The 6,366-nt window shown below is 36.2% G+C and overlaps 1 pseudogene; it reads right to left on the reverse strand.

Moving 5' to 3' along the window:
* Positions 1-2,040: 2,040 nt before the first annotated feature.
* LOC116094297 lies at positions 2,041-3,379 on the reverse strand (annotated as a pseudogene).
* Between the last annotated feature and the right edge of the window lie 2,987 nt (positions 3,380-6,366).

A 6,366-nucleotide genomic window follows, 5' to 3' on the forward strand; every position in this document is an offset into this window, starting at 1 on the left:
GAGGGAGGGGGAGAGGGAGAGGGAGAGGGAACGGGAGGGAGGGAGAGACGGGGGGGAGAGAGATTTACAAAGATGATTACTGATCAGATTAATGCTTATTGAATGAGTTGGTTGATTTCCTATCTAGACCATTTTGTGCTTCAAATACGTCTCGGCCAGGAGAAAAAAATTGTCTACATAGATATGATAGATTCTAGCATTTTTAAGTGGAGGTGGTGGGTAGGTCAGTGGGATATGGCTCAGTCAGAAAAGTGCTTGCCACCCAAGCATGAAGACATGAGTTCAGTTCACAAAACATACAAGGGCTGGAGAGATGCTTAATAGTTAAGAGCACATACTGGCTGTTCTTACAAAGGTCCTGGGTTCAATTCTAAGTACTCACACGGTAGCTCACAACTATCTGTAACTCCAGATAAAGGAGATTTGATGTTCTCTTCTAGTCTCAGTGGGCAATAGGTACATATCTGGTACACAAACATATATAGAGGCAAAATATCCATGCCCATAAAAACAACAAAATAATAATATTTTAAAGGCCAGATACAGCAGTGTGCACATATAATCTCAGTTTGAGTATGCATAAAGAAGAGAATGCCTGAGACTCACTAGCTAGTCAGTCTAGCTAAATTGAGAAATTCTAGGTTCAATAAGAGATATTGTCTAAAAAAAGAAAAGCAGAGAGAAGCAGAGAGACACTCAGTACCAACCTCCACATGCAGATGCTAACATGCATGCATATATGTGTGCATGTGCACACACACACGCACACACACACACACACACACACACACACAGAGAGAGAGAGAGAGAGAGAGAGAGAGAGAGAGAGAGAGAGAGAAATATAACATAACAGACAAATTAATGCCGTGTCTATCAGTGTTCATTAGGAATATAATTCATGGCTTTTTAGTACATGGGGGAATTTTCTTGTTGACCTATAAAATTTTGTCTGGCAGAAATATCAATAACTTTCATTCAATGAAACAATCCAATGAAACACCAATATTTCCCAGCATGAACTCAGTCTTATATGTAGCAAGTTGCAGTGAAAGCTACCCTTGCTTTTAAATCGCTTTCAACTGATCTTAATCTGATTAGCTCAAGAATCCAATGAAGCACTTCCCACAGATTCATTTTGTATTTTACTGAGAGTCTGGATGTTTCCTTTTCAAAATTATACTTTGGCATAACTTGACTCTCTTTGCCTAAGGTTGATTATGCACAAAATGTAGGCTAAGAGCCCTACTTTGCTCATTTGTGAAGACTGAGTCGTGGTGTGTGAGACACTTCTCACAGAACCATAAGGTTGTGCCTCTACAGCTAAGCAGGTGTTTCATGCATGGGACTAGGAGTATGCTTGGTCAGTATATCTCTGCCTGCTTGAGTACAATAGACCTTACACACTTGCTTGCAATGACTTTTATGCTTCTGCAATCACAGCCTTTAGAATCCTTGGTGATTCTATTCTAATTATATACTTCCTACCTCATGGAAATAATGTGCAGTGGGAACTACATGTGAGAAGCCAAGCTACTTGACCTTCACCACTGGAAGCTCTCCAGTGTTTGTCTCCAGTAGGCTCTAGCAAACATAGGCTCCTAAACATCTGCAGAACTAAGTGAGTTCAAAGCAAAAGATAAGAAGGTCTTCCTAAGAAGCTAGGCAGCAATGTTCCATAATTAAAACTGTAACATTTTCAAGATGGAAACATGTTAACATGAAAGGCATTACTTTCAATAAGAGATGTGCTGAAACAAAAGAAATATTTTATAAACTATTTTTCTTTCGTTGTTGTTTTTTTGGGTTGTTTTGTTTTTTCCAAGCCATAACCCGATATTGTTTACACTCATTGCAAAGCATGACTTAAGATTAAACAACAGGTGCCAGGGGATGGGAAGTTGAAGTTCCTTGAGACAGTAGAGGTGGATGACAAGGATTGTGGAAGAACAGGGAAAGCGATGGTGAGGATGGACAGGATCATCTTTCAGTGTTCCCCAGGTTCCCAGATGCCCGGGGACAGAGAGCAGGGTGAGGCTGCCTTCAGGGTTTGGACTTGGACACAGCCAGTCCAATGAGTCCAGCCAGGCCCTCCACATCCAGGGTCATGTCACCAACAATGGCCATGCCTACCAGTCCATCTTTCTTCGTGGCCTTATCAATGAGACGTTCCAGCTCCTTCATCTGGGGCTTGTCCTATAACAATCTTCTCACATACTTTGGAGCCTTTTCATATTACTTGAGTCAGTAGTTAGTCACTCCCAGGTAGAAGACATAATCCTGCTGTTCTTTTTTGCTCCATTTGGGCAGCAGCTCCTTTAGCAGTACAATGCCTCTACTGTATTTGTTTCACACCAGGAACCACATGTATTAAACCTGTGTGCTCTAGGACACCGAGCCAGTCACTGAAATTTTCCTTCAAAATTCTTCGGATCCTCCACAGACACCAGCTCATTCAGCTCAGCCTCCACGGCCACCGCCCCTGCAAGCCTCACAGTAAAGACTGTGTCTACTGGGCTACGGCTCTATGGTCCAGTAGCAGGGATGGAGAGATAAACTATTTTTCTTTACTGTGTTGCTGTCTAGCTCTTAAAACTAGAGTCCTCATACATTTGAATATATAGTCTTTCCATTTTGCCAACAAAATGTAGACACCAAATAAAAAGGGTACCCAAGTTCACCTGTCAGTGTTTAAAGTACTTTTGAGAAGTTAAATAATTCTGTCTCATTCTCTCCACAGGACAACAGAACTACAGATGCAGGAAACCCATGTGAGCACTGTGGAGTCCCAAACCTTTGAAAGGTAACATTGGGCCAGTAAGCAGGAGGGGGTGGGATGGTGAGCGGGGGCGGGGGGGGGAAGTATTTTATTTTATTTTTATTTTTTTTGGAGGGGAACCTGGGAAAATTGATATTGTAAATAAAGAAAACATCTAATAATAATAATAATAATAATAACAATAATAATAATAATAATAAAGAATACTGTATACCCATACCCATTCCCTGAATTTCTTGAGAAATCCAAACACTGGGCTGATTACCAGAAAATTCTCAAATGATATCACGTGAGGAACTCCTCAGAGCTCTTACATAAACCATCCTAACTCCCAACATGGTTACCTACATGAGTAGCCTGGCAGAAAACCCCAAGAATGCAATATAAACTGGGCTTAGAGAATGGAAACCTCCTCCAGCTAGTAGATCCTGTGGTGCTCTTTTCTTCCCAGTCCTTTGAATATGCACGCATTCCTAAGGACCCATTGTCCTTCCACCCTCCCCTTGCTGGTAAACACCATTCCCTCTAGAAGAATACTAGCTCTCACAGGAAGAATGTCCATGTTCCCAGAACCTCCTCATGAGACCTCTGGGAACACTCCATGATCTGAGACTTTCTCTTCAGGACCAACCCTATCCTATATGCCCAATCCAGGCATTCTAGTTCCTGGATTTACCAAAAGGGGAAAAAAGTCTTTCTTTCTATACTTAAAGAAGTAATAACTTAAAGATTTGCCATTCCATTCTTATTAGGTATAAAGTTTCTCTTTGTATTTGAGTGGTTTTATCTAATATTTTATTATGGAAATTTCAAGCAGATTGAAAGATAATTTACATAATTATGTAATTTTCATCTATGCAACCTATTAGCCATCATCAGTCCATCTTATTTTATACTTTATTTAAAATTAAATTGTAGCTATTAGAATATTTCTCTTCAAGCACTTCAGTATAAATTAGATACCACAGGACAAGAGCCCAAAAGAAATTGTATTAATTTTCTTCAGAATAAACTTTATTATAATAAAACACGTGTATTTAAATTATACCGTCAATGATTTTTTTTGAAAATACATGTACTTTCATAACACAAACTCCTAACAACATAAAAATAATTAATCCAATTGATTTGTTGTTCTTTAATTATCTGTCAATTCCCATGCTAGTGAAATGAGTTTTAATTTATATGCCTTATTTATTTACATTCTCATGTTTTCAGAAATATTGTGCATATTCTAACTTATTTAGCTTTCCTCTTGAATTTGGGATGGATGTCTTGATGTAAAGCTCAGTTCGCCATGGTAAAACCAATACAAAAATGGATTTCCCCACTATATTTTGTTTGGTTTTATATCAAACAATATAAAATGCATATATGCATATATGTATATATACATATATGTGTATATATATGCATATTATATATGCTACTTGTATTATAATATATTCTGAAAATTTTTGCTATGATCATTAGGAAATTTTCAGTTTACTATCCTGGGTTTTGATACATATTTATTATCTACAAACAATAATTTTAAATTTATTTTCTTCTGTTTATATTTATATTTCCTTTCTTAAGAAAATAGTAATATTTTATCTGACTTTATAGTCAGTATTCTCTGAATACAGTAAATGCCCCTTCTCTTATGAAGGTGGTTTTAGCTATTGATCTTTTCTTAAAAATTGTTCTTTCACCTCAATATTATGTTTGACAAAAGCCATTTTTTATCCCTTCCATGGAATGTTTACTTTCTCAGTCTCATTAATTACTTATGCAGTTGTACTTATCTCCATTTAACTATCTTTACAGTGACCTATATGGACCTGTTTGTGAAGTTTTGTTTTCCATGTTGGAGCAGCTTTTAAGAGAAATTCCTATTTAGGGACTGGAACCAGTGGGGCCGGAGCCAGTGGGGCAGAGCGAGTGGGGCCTGCAGAGGTCCTGAGTTCAATTCCCAGCAGCCACACACATGATAGCTCACAGCCATCTGTACAGCTACAGTGTACTCATACACATAAAAGATAAATAAAATAAATCTTAAAAAAAGAAATTCCTATTTAGTGTTTAATGCATGCAATTTTATCCATATAGCACATTTTAAATTCATATGCACATATTAACTACAAGGTGCCAATATTATAGTCACTATATAAGCATTGTGGATGGCACTTTCTTTAAATATCCTCATTTATAAGAGAACTTAAAGTCTTAGAGCAATTAAACAAATAGTGTATCAGAATTGAAGTTAAAAAATTTCATGATATCTGCCCAGGTTTGTGTGATTCCAACACCTGCATTTTTTCTGTCTCCCCAGACGGCATCATTAGAACCCTGAGAGAAAAGAAAATGCATATTATATACACTCATCCCTCCAAAGCCACGAGGGATTGGTTCCACAAACCCTAACAGCTACAGATACTCAAACTGCTTATATAAAATGACATTGTATTTACATACATTCTTCATGCAACCCCTTGCGTACTTTAAAGTCTCTAGATTACTTATAATTAAACCAGAATAACTTACATAGTTGTTATACTGTATTGCTTGAATATTAGCTAGAAAATGTCTATGCTTTTGTAGTACAGACTTTTTTTTTGTATTTTCAATCCAAAGTTGGTTGAATACATTAGACACCAACAGCTGTTTATATCACACATAAAAAACATGTATAAAACATATTCTCATAAACAGGCATTGATTTTGGATATTTGAGATTTATAATGAGGGATGTAGAAATGTTGTTTCCTACTTTATAAAAATACAAGCATTTTACAAATTTCAGATGCAAAGAATGTGCCTGAAGAATGATCATTTCTCTTTGATGGTTCCTCTTACCATAGAGAAATTCCTCGTCATTCACAAACCAATTACAATAAGACATAATTACTTCATATTGTGTTTTAAAACTCACTGAAGATGGAGGGTTTGTTCCTATTTTCTGTATAATAACCTCTTAGGCTTTAATTCTTCGTTACTAAACACTTTTTAGCGGATAATAACCATAACTCTTAAAAAAAAACTCTATAACTCCTTCATTTAAAAAAAATGTGGTTGCTTTTATGCCTAGAAAAAAAGGCCATGAGTATGTTGTCCACATCCTTCCAAAGTTATGTAGGTACTGAACATGAAGACAACAAAGTTTAAAGATGAACATTTCATGGTGTCTACAAATTATGCATGCCTCCTGAATCTTTAGGCTGAGAATTAAGATGCTGAACTTGTTATTGTCTTCAAAACTAATAATTGTCAAGGAAAATATGAGAAAGTATGTAAACAGCAAAAAAATTTGAAGGATTTTTAGTATTTGTGCGTAGTGCATTTATTCTTATTCTAAAATTTAGGAAATGTATTTGATGGCATAGAAAGACATAAAGTGAAACCCTAAGATCTATAATAACACAATGTATATATTAATATACATTAATATATATATTAATAAAGATAGTTCATTGAAAGCTTATTATAGGGCTGAAGAAATCTTTGAGAAGTCAAGAGTTTGCTAATCTATCAAAGGACACATTTTTTTTTTTGATATTTTCTTTATTTACATGTAACTTTCTCCATTCCCGGTTTCCTCTCCAAAAAAC

Source organism: Mastomys coucha, unplaced genomic scaffold (assembly GCF_008632895.1).
Source record: "Mastomys coucha isolate ucsf_1 unplaced genomic scaffold, UCSF_Mcou_1 pScaffold16, whole genome shotgun sequence".
Lineage (NCBI taxonomy): Eukaryota > Metazoa > Chordata > Mammalia > Rodentia > Muridae > Mastomys > Mastomys coucha.